The sequence below is a fragment of the Palaemon carinicauda genome, chromosome 28 (assembly GCF_036898095.1).
Source record: "Palaemon carinicauda isolate YSFRI2023 chromosome 28, ASM3689809v2, whole genome shotgun sequence".
Taxonomy (NCBI): Eukaryota; Metazoa; Arthropoda; class Malacostraca; order Decapoda; family Palaemonidae; genus Palaemon; species Palaemon carinicauda.
In genome coordinates this window covers 32,246,987-32,265,867 of record NC_090752.1, presented here as the reverse complement: position 1 = coordinate 32,265,867, position 18,881 = coordinate 32,246,987, and the positions used below count along the sequence as shown (strand labels likewise).

At 37.9% G+C, this 18,881-nt stretch overlaps 1 long non-coding RNA gene across 1 annotated transcript; it reads left to right on the top strand.

Moving 5' to 3' along the window:
• The first annotated feature begins 1,874 nt into the window (after nucleotides 1-1,874).
• LOC137621998 (uncharacterized) lies at nucleotides 1,875-18,650 on the top strand. Its single transcript, XR_011040315.1, has 3 exons — nucleotides 1,875-2,145; nucleotides 16,357-16,483; nucleotides 18,423-18,650. It is a non-coding gene; the product is annotated as an uncharacterized lncRNA (long non-coding RNA).
• Nucleotides 18,651-18,881: the final 231 nt, after the last annotated feature.

Genomic DNA, 18,881 nt, shown 5'->3' with positions numbered 1-18,881 from the left:
CAAATTCCGAAACTTTTAGTGAACGAGAACGATTAACTGTATTGTCATTTGACGAGATGAGTATAGTGAGTGAATGGTGTTATGACAAGAGCACTGACATATTACATAAACCACATATGAGAGTGCAAGTGGTAATGTTCAAAGTGCAGATAGGTAAATGGAAACAACCAATATACTTTGATTTTGACGAATACAATATGCAGGAAAAAAATAATTGATTTGATAAAGGAAGTGGAATACGCAGGTTATCCAGTGTTGGAAATAGTGCATAATTTAGGGCCCTTCAATCTTAGGTTATGGGAAAAATTTGGAATCGACCCCTTACGTGCAAAAACATCTATCCAGAATCCATGTGCAGACAGACAAATATTCCTTTTTGCAGATGCTCCTCATTTACTCAAGTTAGTCAGGAATAATCTTCTCGTTCTTTATCTGATGTTTTCCCCTGTATAGATGAACACTTGGACACTAATGTATTAGACAGGCAGTCTTTGTTTTCATCGCATCTAGTACTGTTACACTTTTCACTTACCAGGGCTACTCCTTTCCCTAACAAATATTTTCTCAGTCTGTATTTGAAATTTACTGAGTTAGGATGATCATGTGGGCCACTCATCTGCCTAATACAAGCAAATAAATGCTCCAGACTGTCTTGATTAAGCCTCCTTGTTAGGATATAATCGACTTCATAAGACGTCTTGAGCATTTCAAACAAGCCTAGAAGAGAGTAGTAAGATAAAATTATTCCTTTTTGTAATTGATAGAGATTTTTTTTTTTCTAGCAATCGATTGATTCTGTTGCTGAAAACTTTTATCACTCGCATTTTTTACATGATGTCAATCATTTTGTTCATAACACCTCTCTGATACTCCAAATTTATACTGAAAGCACATCGAGCAGGTTTGTCGCCTTTCATGGATGAAGTAATCATAATGTCAAACCATTCATCCATTAACAATATGAACTGTCCTGTTGCTTCCCTTTCATTATTATTGAAAAGCCCCTTTATACCTAGAAAACTAAGAGCATTACCGCAACTTCTTGACAGCAACTGTGCAGCATATCTAACACGCTGCCGTTCTGACCCTTGAACGTTTAAGTGAATCTGACTTATTTTGTAAGCCAATCCATAATCTGTTTTAGATTCCATCACCATTTCTTTTATCGAATGATCGGAAATTCTATCTCAGTTTGGAAACGTGAACCCAAAATCTAGAAGATTATTCCTGACTAACTTGAGTAAATGAGGAGCATCTGCAAAAAGGAATATTTGTCTGTCTGCACATGGATTCTGGATAGATGTTTTTGCACGTAAGGGGTCGATTCCAAATTTTTTTCCATTACCTAAGATTGAAGGGCCCTAAATCATGCAATATTGCCACTTCTGGATAAGCTGCGTATCCCACTTCCTTTATCAAATCAATTATTTTCTACTGCATACTGGATTCGTCAAAATAAAAGAATATTGGTTGTTTCCATTTACCAATCAGCACTTTGAACATTACCACTTGCACTCTCATATGTGGTTTATATAATATGTCAATGCTCTTGTCATAACACCATTCACTCACTATACTCATCCCGTCAAATGACAATACAGTTAATCGTTCTCGTTCACTAAAAGTTTCCGAATTTGACTTCATCAAAGCCAACACTGATGATAGGATTCCTGGTTCACCTTTGGCTTGGCCAGGATTAATAATCCTGAGCTTGGCGGGACTGACGTCACTAACCGATACCTTTAAATTATAACCTGCTGACCTTGGTTTGAACTGTGAAGTCATATGCCTTCACCTCTCATCGCCAAGAGTCTTTGCAAGCGATTCAAGAACAAGCTAGCAGTCGTCTGTTGAACGTAGTGGGAAGTGATCAAGCGTGTTTCTTTCTTTTTTTATAAATTCATGGTTATAATCGGTGGTTGTGAAATCCAGGTTATATCCTCGGGCCATTGGTTTAATGTATGTATGTGCCTACTGTTCTCGGTTTCGGCCGTTGAGCACTGTTTTTTGGATGTGGCATATTTCACTGCATAGATTGTTATCGAAGGCAGGAAGTAGACTAGGAGACCTCAATCCATTACGTCACTAGTCAGGGGCCTTAGCATTTGCGGAGTCGATTCACCTTTAAAACTGTTCCAGTGAAAGGTACAAATATACCAGTGTACTATATATTAGTTTTGATGTGATTAAGATTATTCACCTTGAAACAATTTTCCTTTATTAAGTTCTTTTTAAGGAAATGTCAGCGTATTCATGACAGGAATGATGATAAAAATAAGGTTTCCTTGGGATATTTTCTTCGGAATTACTTTCTGATAAGTTTGTTCAAGCCCCCATTTTTTTTCTATGTAAACACACTATAAATCTAACAAAGGATCGATTTTGGGCCAGAGTAAAAGACATTTACCGACTTTGCATTAGAACTAATGTAGTATGAACAGTATTTTAATTTCATGTCCCAATACGTAAAACATATACTTTACTACTCGCTATCTTGTGTTTTATGCATTTCTGACCATGATTATTGGGGCTAACAACCCATTCACAATTTTTTGGACCCCCTTATATAAAGACAATCGTAGGAGACACCAGAGGGAAACCGGATTTTTTTTTGAAAAGCCAAAAACTAGTGATTTGTAGCATCAATAATGGCCAGAACTGCAAGATAAACACAAGATAACCATTTGGAAAAATATATGCTTCATGTAAGTAGCTGAAAATTAAAGTATCACAATTATCTATGATTCACCTCATGTCCTCCTGATGGTTTTTGCTCTACCGTGGCTAGCTTTGCTCACAAATAAACATAATCTCATTGCCTATATTTTCTGGCAAGCTGTAAATGTTGAGCTGTGCTCGCGGTTAGTTTTTACTTTTCCATGCATAAAAGTAGCTATATACTGAACGGAGAGCATTTCCATCATAATTAATTGCCGGCATAGAAGAAATTATACTAAATTTCGAAATATATTCTACTTCCCTTAAGTTCCCTCTTGGAGACGTCTTTGTGATGGTTGTTAAACAGAAGGGAAGGTTGGGTAAAATGACTTTAGTAGAACAACATCCGGGAACTTGTGCCAAAATATTTGGAATCTCTTAATTGGTCAAAGAAAAGCCAGGTAATGATAAAGTCAGACAAAAACAGAAAAACTGGCCAAAGCGAGTACAAGCAATGCATGCGCAATAGCTCGCCATCAGTCTCCAAAATGTAAACAATGGACTTGGTGAGAAATAAATCTCACTTTGTAATCAACTGATGCCTAACTTGTAAGGCCTCAGCCCCTATTACCCATATAGAGCAAAATACCAAACCAGCCAGCACTCTTCCCTTTCTTATAGCGAATTCCAGTTTCACTACTAATTAAAGTATATATTAACCTGGTTTTATAGTAAATTACGGAAAAAACTTTACTATTAGAGGGAGGACCTTTATTTCCGTTTCAAATAAATAGTTGATAAATTATACCCTAATATATTCTACGGTAATAGGGCCACCCAGTGGGAACCAGTGGTTTTGGGTGGAAAATATTTACTAGGGAATCGATAAATAACGGTAAAACTAACCTCTTCTTCTCTATACATTATTCTCAAAAAATCACACAAAATAGGGGATCCTCTTCCCCTGAAATATCTTTTTCCCTTTTGGTTACATTTTACAAAAGATACGTATCTACTCCAGTTTTTGCGTTTGTGCATAGCTTGTTGCTCACTAACGACTTTATACTTACTGTGCACTAGCCATACTTCCACATTCTTCTACCAATGGAATTACTCATGGGTAAAATTATAGAATATGGAACTACATTTCCAAGAGAAAAAGCAATTTTTCCTACAGTAAATAATATGCTTTCAACAAATTTGATCTTTCCACTGCAAATAAGCCATTCTACCGTTATGGACTCCCCTTCCCTTACCGACGGACACAGGTGGGAACCTGGGACTTTGGGTGTGCGAAAACAGGACAAAACTTCCATATTTAACACTTTCGAGATTTGTAAAGGGCCCCAGAACATGCCAAACCCACCTAACCTAGTAGTTCCCAGGTCACAGACCTAGTCGGAGGTCATGCCCCCTGGACCCCCCTTCCCAGGTTACAAACCTTCCCAGGTCACAGATCTAGCCAGGGCGGCAAGCCCCCCAAAACCTCCTTCCCAGGTCACAAACTAAATTACAAATAAATCCTTACATCATGGTAAACCAAATCACAAATAAATCCTTACATTATGATAAAGATGTGGAAGGTTGAAAGTATTCGGGATCTCCTGGTACCTGGTGTTGTTGTGGAGGGTAGAGGCGACTGGTGGTGATGAACAAGTGGTGCAGTAATGAGGCCTTTTGCTAATAGTGAGTGAATAAAAACCTGGAAAAGTATTGTTGGAAATACTTCGATTTATTACCAGGCCTTTCAATCCACTACTTCACTTCCCTCCAGAGGCGTTCAATATTCTGAATATGGGCACCAGCGTCTGAGGGGTCGTCAAAGTGTTCTGAGTGGTTGATATCCTGTGTGCATAGCCAAGCTCTTGTAGTGAGCTATAGGCACCAAACTTATCAATTGTAATGATACTTCCTACCTTTATATATTTTGGGATCAAAGGAATCAGGGTAGCAGCATCCCATTTTCGAGGTAAAGGTTCAAGTAACAAAATTAGAGAAAACCTTTTAGACACTTGTTCGATCCCCCATATCAAACTTAAAGGCCTACCATGGTCGTACTTAGCCTTACCGAAGTGAGATTTGTATATCTTCACTATTATTCCATCACCATCAAAAGCATCTTGGTTATCAAAAACAAATTCTGTTACCTCAGAGCAGAAACTCCTCCAGCCAACACTTGTATTGAGAGAAATGTCGAGGCCTTCGATAATTGTTTCATGGTCCAAATGCATGCTGAGCCAGTGCTTTACAAATATAATTAGTGTCCAGTGTTCCACATGGACCTTATCAAGGAAAGTTCCTTTATAAAAGCTAACACTATAACCGAACTTGCGTCTTTTTTTTTTTCTTTTTTCTCTTGGCAATATTTACAGAAGAGTTACAGGATACAGTAAAAAATGTGCTTGTCTTCCATAAAAGGTACATCAGAATCGCACCTGGAACACTTTACCTTTGAGGGATAACACAATGAGCTTTGAAAAAAATTATTCACTACACTAGGAGTACCGTGATACTAGCCATAATGGCAGCCATTACTCTTTGTTACGTTGGGCTCCATAACCTGCAACCACAATGTAAGGCAATTACAAAGGAACTGGGGAGTCTTCCTAAGAAAATGCAGCGTGGGTTGCAGAACTGCCTACATGACTCTCACCCATACAAATCTGTCCAAATATGGCAAACTTTGTCATATGGTAGGGGAAGGTAGGAGGAAGAGCTACTTACAAATGAATGAACAGGAGTAATTCCATTAGTAGAAAGAAATTGGAAGGATGGCTTGTGTGCAGGAAATTTAAAGTAGCTATTGCGCAACAAGTTCTGTACAAATGTGCAAACGGGAGCAGATATGTTTGGTTTGTAAAATGTAAACAAAAGAGTGAAATATATATTTCAGGGGAAGAGGATCCCAATATTTTGTGAAATTTTCCTGATTTCTCACGGTATGGCACCATTACCGTATGGTATATTAGGGTATATCTTATTAACTATTTATAAAGATCAAATTTGTTGAAAGCACATTAATTACTACAAGCAGTCTTAATTTCTCATCGAAATATAGTTCTGTGTTCTATAATTTTACCATAAAAACTGCTGGTTATCATCTTAGAAACCTTGCATATATAAAGAAGAACCTAGATGAACATTCTGTAAAGAAACGTGATAAACTGTTATTACCAGGATTGACTACTGTAACTCATCTACTACAATTTACTAATTGCAACTTAAATTACAAAACATAATGAACAGAGGAGCAATATTGCTGAAAGGTTTCCCACCCCGAGAAATGATCACTCCTCTGCTAATTGATTTACGCTGTCTGCTTATTAAAGCAAGAATTGAGTGTAGAATAAGTATCAGAATTGGAAGTCCAAAATATCTGATGAGAATTAATACATATCATGTAGCCAACAAATCGTGTTGACACGAAAATAGTCACAGATGGTATCAAATTATTGGAACCTAGATTTTTATGTCTACTGTGGGCTCGAGAGCCTTTAAATACATGGCCCTGAAACTATAGAATAAGCTCCCACTAGACATCCGAAAGACTGAAGAGGCTTTTAAGAGGAAACTGAAGACTTTCTTGCTCTCTAAGTGCTTCGATAGTTTGGAAAGTGCTTTAATAGTGTGAATTTGACAATAAACGAGCAATATGTGGTGTGAAATTCTGAATACTGTACCTTGGAATTTGTAAGATAAAAGGACTGTAAAGGTCTGGTAGATAGTAGGGTTCTCCTGATGTATAGGGCCAGAAAAGTATGTACTTACGTACTCCGGATAACAATCTACACCAAAATATGAATACCTACACGGTAGTCTGGTGCTCATATAAAAAATGCGAGTTCCATCCCATTTTCTATGGAGTAATTCCTAGCCAAGCCTCGTGGGCGAGTTTTTATGGCAATACTTAAATAATCTAATTAAACACTTTATTCATTTGGTAGCCTATTTACTACATTATAGCTAGCTTCCCTATCAATTCAACATTCTCCTTACACCTCTGATTTTGGTAGCAGTGTATGTTGCACCACGAGCGTTACCCGCTTGGGCGAGTATTTTTACATTTTAAATTATCTAATCATTCATATTTCAAGTGGTCTTTTCTCCTCTGGTTCACTTTTCTCGAAATTTAACAGTTTCCTAAATAATCTGTTTTGATCAGCATTACATACTTTCTGGGAAAGAATTTTGGCATTACAGTACTTTATCTAATCAAATACTTGGTTAAATTGACCAGGTTTCTGCCATCGCTATTTAATATTTTAACATTCTCTCTGCTCTCCTGTTTAGGAAGGCGATATGAGATGCACAGCATTGGGAAGTGTTATTTCGGTTATCTAATTAATCATTTAGTTCAATTTCCTTTTCCTCAGCCATGGTTCGCTACACTCACAATTTAACATCCGTCTCGTTCCTCAGTTTTGGCAAGTGTTGCACTAGTGACAGAGTGTTTTGGCATAACTTCACTTATCTAATCAGTCTCTTGGTTCAATTTGTCTGCATCACCATGAATCGCTCACTATCCAGCATTCTCATTGCTTCTCCGTTTGGGCAAGAGGTACATGCTATGCTATGGGGCCGTTTATTTTGGCATTACTTCAGTTATCTAATCAATTACTTTATTATTGGTCTTTACTCCACTGTGGATTGCTTCACTTTCAATTAAACAGTGTCTCCTTATCTCTGTTTTAACAAATAGAATATGCTGCACTACATGTGTTTGCTGCTTAGGTGAATGTTTTTGGGTTAGATAATTATTTAATGAATCACTTGGTTTAATTGGTCTTTCCTATGCTGTCACTCGCAATTTAACATTGCTTCCTAGCTACTCGCATGCCTTATATGCTGCACTACAAACTTTAGCCTCTCAGGCAAGTATATTGGCTTTACTTTAATAATATAGCTAATCACTTGATTCAATTAGTCATTGCTCTGCCTTGGTTTAATTTGTTTATAATTTAAAATTTATTCTTCTGTTATAGCAAGTGGTACTACCTGTGCTCCTCCCGCAGATGTCCAGTCCCATCTCCTCCATGCTATTCTATTTCCATCCATTCTTATTAAATATCCCAGCTATCTCAGCTGTCCCTTCTCAATCTTGTTCAACATAAGAGATACCTCAACTATCCTTCTAACATCTGCATTTCTTATTCTATCTCTTCTTGTTTTGTTCATTATTGTTCTCAGGGTTTTCATCTCTGAAGCTTGGACTCTGCTCTTGTCTTTGATTGTCGTTGTCTAGCTCTCTGATCCATATGTCATTACTGGTGTTATTAATCCTTCAAATATGGTTTTTATTACTGCTATTGGTACATATGTATCTCTTAATTTGATAGTGCTCCGGAGCATTTATTATATTTCTTTATTCATTCAGTAATTTCTTCTTTGTTCTTATAGCCCTTGTCTGTAAACATACACCCTAAATACTTGAATGTGTTGGTGTCCTAATTTACTGTATTTCTCATCATGATGTTTGTTGGAGCTTGTTGTTGTTTGTTGATTGTTGATATTTCTGTTTATTTAATGTTCATCTTCAGTCCGGCTTCTGTTAAACAATCGTTCAAGGCTATCAATGCTCCTTCTAGGTCTTCCCAATCATATGTCCAGAAAGCAATATCAGCAAAATTTATGATGTCTCCCGAGATATTTATTCTTTCCTTATAAATTTTTATAATTACATCTATATATGCAATGAACAAGTGTGGGGAGATCAAGACGTAGGGATGGAATTGAAGAGATTCTGACAAAGGACAACATGCCAACAATTGAACAGTTGAGAAGAGAGGGATTTTTGAAAACAGAATTGAGTGGAAAAGACAACTGATTCCACTGACAGGCTGAAAACCCACCAGGGAGTGGAAGTAAGAAGTAAGTAAGTAAGTACTACCTGTGCTATGTACATTAGCTGCATAGGTATACTGGCGTTAACATGAATTATCTAATTAATCATTTAGTTCCATTAATGTCTGCTGTGCCTTACTTCATATGCAATTTAACATTGTCTGCTTGCTCTTATTTTAGCAAGCGGTACATGCTGCAAAGCACATGTTAGCCTTTTGGTAGAGTAATGAATCTGTACTTCAATAATCTAATTAATCACTAAATTCAATTGGTCTTTGCTCTGAAAATACTCACTCCACTCTGAATTGAACTTTGGCCACTTTCTCCTCTGTTTTGGTGATACATACTGCGTTATGGATCTTAGCATGATGAGCTAGTATTTTGGTGTTGCTTCAGTCTGATGATTATAAGATTAGTTCAATTGGTCTGTGTTCTGCCACTGCTTGCTTCGATCGCAAAATAACATATGTTTTGGCATACAGTACATACTGCACTATGCTCCTTAGCAGTGGTGGCGAGTCTTTTGGGCTTGCTCCGATTATCTAATTAATTTGGTTTGATTGATCTTTGCTGTACCATTGCTCATTTCACAAGCATTGTAATATTGTCTCCTTACGCCTCTGTTTTAGCAAGTGGTACATTCCACATTACGCATTTTTTGTTGGGGAGAATTTTGCATATACGTTTATTGATGTCTTCAGAAGCAGGACACACCCCCATTTTCTATAAAAATTAATAATGTGTCATTTTATGGTGTATTTTCTATGGATCTGACCTTATATTCTTCAGGAAAATAAGGATGGGGGCGCCAATGGGAATCGTGAGTTTTGGATTGAGAAATACCAAGAAAAAATGGTTTTTGTTCTACCATGGCTTGCTACGCTTGAAAAATTAGCATTGCCTCATCGGTAAGTGGCACACAAATGTGCTGCACATGCAAGCAGTGTGGGTCATTATTTCGGGATATTCTTAACTTTAACAAGAGTAACAATGGCTATAGACTGAATGGAGAGAAGTTTTCAACATAATCAGTTACCGAAATGGATCAATTTACACTAAATTTGAAAATAGTCATACATGGAGACTTCATGTGATGGTAGGCATCCTGGAACTGAAAGGGAGGGTTGGAAAAGTGGCTCTGTTCCTATGTGAACAAACATTCTGTTAATTATGTGGATATACTCTCAGCGGAGCTGGAAGGTAGCCATTAGACTAAAAGTGCAAGGTGGCAACTCTACTTAACCACTGTAGTGGGTAGGTAACTAGTGACTGGGGGGTACCCCGCACCTACATCTACTCACATCTGTGAACCACGTCACTTTTTTTCTTTTTGCTTGTTCAAAGCAGACGTCTCCTCTCTCTCCTCCTTAAGGCTTAGCCAATGACTTTGCTTATGCTTATTGCATTTTCTCTTTCAAGTTACTGTATGCTGGTGAGTGAGTCCACGTGTGTGATCCAAGAAATAAGCTGATTAAATGCGGATAACAAACGGCTATTGAGTGCAATATAGATACAAGTTTTCGTGAATAGTCGGTGATTAGTTTGTCAGAAAAGTGGGATAAAACGTCGGCATAGGATATTTATATTGTGAATTACGAAAAATCTGAACAAGATGGCGCTCTTTAACACAGGCAAGGCATGGGGGACATTGCTGCAATCAGCAAGAGTAGATTCCATGAGTTGGCACAAAAAGAACTAGATCTTCTGATAACAGAGGTCGTTAATAGCTCCAACCAGTGTGACGGAAAAATATTCTCAAACATATTGAAACGATATGATCCAACAAACTGGAGCAAGTCTGCGGAAAACATCATCAAAATATTAGAAGAAATTCAAAAGAAGATCCAGGTGATAAAGACACTTATAAAGAAAGTTTACATCAATCAACACATTTCATCAAAGAACAATAAGAAGTCCAATATGGTGAATATGCTGATTGATGCATTGTGAAAAAAGAATGCCAAAATGGTGTAATACTTGTAAACTGATTAGGAAATGTGATGCGTGTCATGTACCAACACACCCTACTTGTGCTGAAGTACAACAAAAAATAAATAATAAAGACACACAGGTATTCTGCTCAACATGCTTAGTCTGGATAGAAAATATAATTAAGTCGAGACTGAATCTGCAAATAGTTGAAGAAGAAGAAGAAGAAGAAGAAGAAGAAGAAGAAGAAGAAGAGAAAAATGAACTGGATATGTGTAAGGAGGCAGAGGAAATCATTGATACAACATATGATACTATTCAACAACATACTTACAAAGAACTAAATTATCAGATGGAAACAAATAATAGACCCAAGAGACTCTACTCGGACCTACATACTTTTAGGGAAGAGCAAGGAAAAGAAAAAAACAAAGAAAAGAAAGATATAGTTTGCAATTTACTGAAAAGAGGGAATTGCAGATTTGGCGAAAGATGGTACTACAAGCATCCAAGGATATGCCATAATTATGAAATATATGGTAAATGTGCATATTTAGACGGATATGGAGACGAATGCAGAGATCTCCATCCAAAAATATGCAAAAACCTGAAAGAAGGAAAAGGATGCAAATTCAACAAAAATTGCGTGATTATGCTCGCATTTATATTGCGATTTTATTCACTTATATTTCGAAATCTCGGACGTCTGGCAAAAATGGAAAGCATTGGTAGATGGTAGGCGAATGCAAACTACGATTTATTAGAAGAACCGACAGAGTTTCCATAGATGTATAGAAGTTACATTGCATGAGTGTTTGTTTACTTGCAGTTCGTATGTACATTATGTTTTCACAACGTCCTCGTTAACTTTACAGCAAGGCCAATGTTACCTAAGGTCAAAGAAAGAACAAAAAGTAAGCAAACAATAACCAAAAAAAAAAAAAAAAAAAAAAGAGAGGGAAACATAGAAAAGAGTACAAAGCTGAAACATATTGACTAAAACTCTGGCAACAATGAAAGGCCGCTGGCAACTCATGACTCCCTTACACCGAGTATATTAGTAAAATTAGGGTTTAAATACCTCGTTTAGGATGCCTTCATGTAGGAATAAACAATATAAGTACAAAGTAAGGTTATCATAATAATGTTATCCGGATTTTTTTAAGAAACAAAGCAAAAATTCATAGCAAATCTATAACTCAAAAACATACTTATTCACACTTGGGTGAAATTTTCTCACTTATTTATTGTTCTATTTTAGAAGGCAAAATATCATTGAAAAGAGGAATAAAAATCCCACAATTATGTTCGACAGAATTTAGATTTTCATTTTCTCTTTTTGTCATGATTATTTTACGCCTAGACGAAGAATATTAAGAAATAATTCATTGAAAAAGAAAAAGGAAAATCGAAAATCTGTCAAACAGAATTATTCAATTTATAAAGAAGTCTAAAAATCCTGATATTTGCCAATTAATCAAAAAGTTTTAGAATAAATGACTTGAAATTTTTATATGATGAAGGTATTATATATGTCTAAAACATATGTAGAAATTGTGTATTTTGAATGAATAAAAAAGAAATGCTGGATATAATGAACGGTCCCCTTAAATTTGAAAATTGGTTGCGCAAGCATAAAATATTGCCATCGTCAACACGCATGTGGACAAGAATGCAAGGATACCTGGATATACACACACAGTTCGCACTCCAGAAGCTAGTAGCCTACGTCACGTGTACAGATGGCCTGCTGACCGTTTGACTGATATACAGGTCATTCTTGTAGCCCATTATCTTCATGACTCCTCAAGCGCACTCACAAAATCAAGGGTGTCAATTTGTTCTGTACACCAAGTAGATACATGGTTTGAAGAGAACTGGTAAACTGGTAATGGTAAGGAACAGAGCCCCAGGAGGTCAATAGCATGTCGCTCATACTTAGCCGCATAAGCAATAAACCATTCAGTCACTTTGAGGAAAGGGCTGTTGATCTCTTCAAGCGCACTACATGGTACACAACCTGAAGATACAAGGTGCAGCTACCCTTCAAGAGCAATAGCTGACCAGACATAAATTTTGTTAGGGCCTTTGTCCAGTTGATATCAATCCTTATAAATAATCATGCTGGAAGCCAATATGCCCCTGGCAAAGTGGATCACTAATGTCCTCATCTCTGGAAACATCTCCGAAATGTGCCCCCAAGATTACTTCAGTCTTGATTGGAACACCGCTGATGACACATTAGCTGTAAAACTTCCCTCAGAACTGATATCAGAGAACTACTCGTATATTAACACCAACAGTATAATTGTCTCTGTTCTTGTAGAATTGTCTCTGTTCTTGTCCATCTACAACCTTATTGGCTGCCATATCTAAGCAGGGACTCTTGCCTTAGAGCAGACTTGATATGCGAGGTCAGTGCTATTCTTAAAAAGTAAAAAGATTTCGAAAATCAAGGTGCCTCGAAACACCTACCAGGGTCACCAAGCCCCATGATATGTGTTTGCAGACACCTCCAGGTAAGACTTTATAGTGGCAGCCTACCTGAGATACAAGGTGCAGTTACCCTTCAAGAGCAATAGCTAACCAGAGATATATTTTGGTAGGGCATTTGTCCAGTTTATCTCCCTTAAAAAATCTAAGGACCCCCAGTTATTCACCAAGTACCAGTCCATCCTTAATGAGTACATCAAGGAGGGCTTCATAGAGCCGGTCAAGCTGTAGCCTCATAGTGATGGACAAATGCACTACCTGCCACATCATCCTGTCCTTAAAACTCCAACTCCATACCGATGCACATAGTATTTAATACCTCTGCTAAATAAGGACCGAATTAAAGGTCTCTAAATGAGTCATTCCACACAGGTCAAAGGTTTAACTAAAAAAAAAACCAGTCCATGATCCTCAGATTTAGAGAAAAGCCATGTGGTCTGATGGCAGATATTTCTAAGGCTTTCCTGCAGATAGATATTACCCAGAAACACGGTGATTACTGTCGGTTCCTATCCTTTAAGGACTCCAATATTACGGATGTTGTCGCATATCGCTTTAAGGTAGTCCTTCTTGGTGCCACCTCAAGTCCGCATTTGCCCCAACAGACATTCCAACACTATCTTGATACTTAAACGAGTAGTCTTGCTTCCCAACTCAAAACAAGCTTCTACCTTGAAAACTTTCAATATTGCTACGACTCATCCATTGACATTCTTAGTGAAAGTCCTTCCATAGAAATAATCATGCTGGAAGCCAAGATTCCTCTAGCCAAGGTGATCACTAATGTCCTTGTCTCAGGAGACATATCCTAAATGGGCCCCCAAGGTTAACTGGGTCTAGACGGGAACACCGTTGATGACACATTGGCTGTCAAACTGCCCTCAGAACTGATGTCAGAGAACTACTAGCACATTAACACCAAAAGAAGGGTTGTCTGTCCTAGGCAAGCTCTTTATACAGCAACTTTGGATGATGGATTAGAGCAGGGACTCTTGCCATAGCGCAGACTTGATCTGCGAGCTGAATGCCATTCTTAAAAAGTAAAAGGGATTTGAATGTCAAGGTGCCTCGAAACGCCCATCAGGTCACCAAGCATCGTAATGTACGTTTGCAGAACCTCCAGGCAAGCCTTTAGTCTGGCAGCCTACTGGAGATACAAGGTAGGGCCTTTGTCCAGTTAATGTCCCTTAAAAATCTAAGGACCCCCAGTTATTCACCAAGTACCAGGCCATCCTTAATGAGTACATTATGGAGGGTTTCATAAAGCCAGTCAAGGTGTAGTCTCATAGTGATGGACAAATGTACTACCTGCCACATCATCCTGTCCTTAAAAACTCCACCTCCATACTGATGCACATAGTGTTTAACGCCTCTGCTAAATCAGGACCAAATTGAAAGTTTCTAAATAAGTCATTGTATACAAGACCAAGCTTAAATTAAACAACCAGTCCATGATCGTCAGGTTTAGGGAAAAGCCATTTGGTCTGATGGCAGACATCTCTAAGTCTTTCCTGCAGATATATATCACCCAGGAACGTAGTGGTTACTGTCGGTTCTTTTCCTTTAAGTACTCCAGTATGACGGAGGTTGTTACGTACCACTTTAAGGGAGTCCTGTTTGGTACCACATTGTGTTTGTATTTGCTCCACCAGACATTCCAACACCATCTGGATACTCAAACGAGAAGTCATGTTTCAGAACTCAAAACAAGCTTATACCTTGACAGCTTTCAAAGCTGCTACGACTCGCCCATGTACATCCTCGGTGAAAGACCTTCCATAGAAATAGTCATGCTGGAAGCCAACATGCCCCTGGACTAATGGATCACTGATGCCCCCGTCTCAGGAGACGATCTTTGAAATGGGCCCCCAAGATTACCTCGGTCTCAACTGGAACACTGCTGATGATACATTAGCTGTCAAACTGCCCTCAGAACTGATGTTAGTGAACTACTCTCACATTAACATCAAAAGGAAGGTTTTTCTGTTCTCGTCCATCTGCGACCCTATTGGCCACCAGATCTTGTCAGTCACTGTCCTAGGCAAACTTTGTATACAGAAAGTTTGGATGATGTATCAGAGCTGGGACTCGCGCCTTATGACAAACTTGATCCGCGAGCACAATGCCATACTTAAAAAGTAAAAGGGTCTTGAACATCAAGGTGCCCAGAAACGCACATCATGATCATCAAGCCTCGTAATATGTGTTTTCAGATGCCTCCAGGAAAGCCTTTAAAGTTGCAGCCTACGTGGTCACAGCTGAAGGTCAATACCAGCTCCTCATAGCTAAGGTACGAGTCAATCCTAAACACATGCTGGAATTGGACGAAAGTCAGCTTCCCAAGCTTGAGTTAACTGCTCTCCTGTTCGGATGCCGGCTTTCCCAGTATATGATAGTTACGTCCTTGAACGTACGTCTACAACAGTGTGGTCTTATGCCTCCACGGCCCTACAGTGGGTACACAGCTGGCAAAGCATATCCCTGTACATCCTCCGAAGGGTCGATGAGATAAACGGCATCAAGTTGAACTGTCGGTTGTTTCTCAAGACATCCCCATGTTGTGAAATTCCGTTAACCTGGTGTCGCTGGGAGTGGCTGTCAAAGTCATCCTTAAGTCCAACTTGTGGCTTCATGGAATGTCCTGGCTAACAGACTCCTCAGCTTAGCTGGACCAAAGCATGTTCCTGACTGAATTGGAGATAAAGGCCAGTCCCATCAGACTTTTGTCACCACAAACTCAAATGAACTTGTGCTGTATCTCATTCACATTTTCTTTGTTTCCTATACCTTTTAACCGTAACCAACATAGTTTTGGAGAAAAGATGGGGTTTCCCCCCAATAAAAAGAGGGAAGCACATACCTGACGGAAGGGAACCTTTTATATATTCGTTCGAAACTTTGAATTATAGTACTAAGAATCAGAGTTGTATTACAAAAACATAAGATTTTTTCCCAAAAAATTTGCCTTTACTGAGAATCAGCCTAAGTAAGTATTAAGATAAAGTTGAAGAAAGAGTAGGAGGATCAAACATTTTGCACTTGAGTCTCCCATAAGTGTTTTTAAAGGTGATTTTCCTATTATGGAGCATAGAACAACTATCTCAAAATATACGCAATATTTTTCATTGTAGCACATGCAATATTACAAAGTACGATTTAGGGGAACATGATGTTTAAAGATCCGTTCTCTCAAAATATTTATTTATATTTTACATCTAGGACAAACCTACCAATAATATGTTTATGATGATTACCTAGGTAATCAGATTGAAGAACAAGCCGGTTTTATCCATGCTTTAAGACACATGTCTCTGAAAATGGCAGTCACTGAATCTTAACTTATAAAAAGTCTATGAAATTATCTTATTTAGGAAATTAAAATTTAACACAGAAAATGCCGCGTCTTTATCTCATTTTCTCTCTTTCTCTTTGTAGTTGAGTATGTCCGAACAAGCAAGCGTTGTACTCGGAGAAAGCCTGATAAAGGGCTTTGGAGAATTATGGACGCAATCTTACCCATCTTGGGTAATGGCTCTCTGATTTGTATCTCGAGAGCGAGAAGGTATGTCTTCTGCTTTCAGGGTTTCTCCTCTCTCGGTTATGAATCCTGCTAATATTGCATTTAGTACTGGAGGCGATTTCTCTCTCTCTCTCTCTCTCTCTCTCTCTCTCTCTCTCTCTCTCTCTCTCTCTCTCTCTCTCTCTCTCTCGCTTCAGTTTTATTCCGAGAAATGCATATCTTGCATAAAATTGTATATGCCATGGGTGTTGCCTGGCTTTAGTTATTTTCCGAGAGATTCGTTGTTTGCTGAACTAACTCTCTCTCTCTCTCTCTCTCTCTCTCTCTCTCTCTCTCTCTCTCTCTCTCTCTCTCTCTCTCTCTCTCTCTCTCTCTCTGAGAACTTCTTGTAATGCTGAATATTATCCTAATCATAAATATAATATCAAAGTACGCAACATTTGTTTTTAACTGTTTACGTTTAACTTTTGTCTTTAAGAATAATATTTAAGAAATTGCGTAGTTTTTGACGAATATAGTGATCTTATAGTGGCATTGTCGATTAATTAAGTTTAGATTCGAAGTCCGATGTGTTCCGGAAATACACTTCATTACCCAGTTATACTTTGCTCGATGTCAAATGAAAATCAATGAAAAGTGCAAACCAAAAAGCATTTGGCACCTGGAGAGAAAAAACGCTTGTAAGAAACGAGGAAAACAGGGGAAACAAGGGTAAAATTTTTCCGTTTAAATTAGAAAAGTGGACATCCAAAAAGAAAGATGCACCCACCCCAGAGACGACAAGAGTGAAAGAGAAAAAAAGGGTCTAAAAACATTAAAAGAGGAAATAAAACGAAAGTCGTGCATTTCTCAGAGTTACTTTACAAGTTCCAATTGAATCAATCAAGTTAACGCCTCTGACTCCGTGCCGATGTCCTTCTAAAACATCACAAAGAAAGGAATGAAAGATCATTGGAAGAGGGAGGAAGAGAGAGTAAAATCAATTGAAGTTCTCTCTCGATCTCTTTCAATTCTCGAGATTTTGCTATTTCCGTCGACAAGAAATTCCAGATTCATAATTGGTTTTAATCTCTCTCTCTCTCTCTCTCTCTCTCTCTCTCTCTCTCTCTCTCTCTCTCTCTCTCTCTCTCTCTCTCAACACCACAATCTCACACATACACACCACACACTCATACACACATACATTGTATTGACCTTCACTATCTTCTCTTACCTTACCCTTTCTTAACTTTTTAAAACATTTGTACATATCCGAGCATCAAAAGAAAAATAAAGGAAACTTGGTAAATCTTATTTGAGCATTAGTTGGTAACAGCCATATAATAATGGAAGTCTGTAAAGTAGATCTGTCTTGACATTACAATCATGTTAAGGAGATGAAAATATACCATTTTGTAATTTGTTGGTTGCCCTGAGGTGTATGGTATTTATTTTTTTTGTTGGGCACGTGTCCCAAGGGGCGCACAACAAAAGCACTGATTTGAAAAGATTAAAGAGTTCGAAATTTGCCCTTAATGCAGTTAGAAGCGCGCCAAAGATTATTCCACTTTTGACTGTTTAGTGTATGTTAAGAATTCACAGTGTTCGCTGTTGCTGTGGCAAGTTGATTACACCTTGGTGATTAGCCAGTCTGTTGTTTGTCTCTGACTAGGTAATAAGTATAAGGAAAGCAACAGTGTCATGGGCCATTGGCTAAAATTACCATTTGCATTGCATTTCATTGATGCTAAGGAAGTTGAAAATTGCTTTGTTGATGAGCTTATGCCAGAGGCACTTCAGCCTGATAGATGTACACGTTTTGCGGACTATCTTGTTGGGAGTTATACATCACTAAGTTAAAGATATCCTTCCGTCCTTTTGGGTGAAATCCCCCTCTCATACCAAGTGTGCAAACAATGGTGGGGATTTTTTTCATGCTCATTTTAATATGCATTTTTATACATTCATTCCATCTATAATTATGTATTCTTTGACGTTTTAGTGAAGCTCCAGAGTAATACCTACATAAAGATGAGGAGCATCAGTAAGCCTGCAACAATGAGGAAACCTGAACGAAACAGGAACGAGAAGGCTACTTCCTAGTACAACGAATATATTTCCGGAGAAATAGACACACACAATTATGTGATGAGTTCTAGTAACAAATTCAGAACAAAATTAAAAACCAATAATCGAGATGTACGACGAATATTTTATTATATAAACTGGTTCAACAGACATATGCATATTTGTTTTTACATGACGAATATAGGATTATATAAAGTGTTTTTTTTTTATAAATGGCTGCATGGACAAGCCTGTATCCAGGCGTAAGAAGAATATACTTACATACTGAACGTTGAAAAAAATATATATTTCTTGCTTAATAATCCTACGTCCACCTTCCTGTAGTATCATCTGGCAAATGGAAGAGGTGAGCTATTGTTAATGCATGTATGAA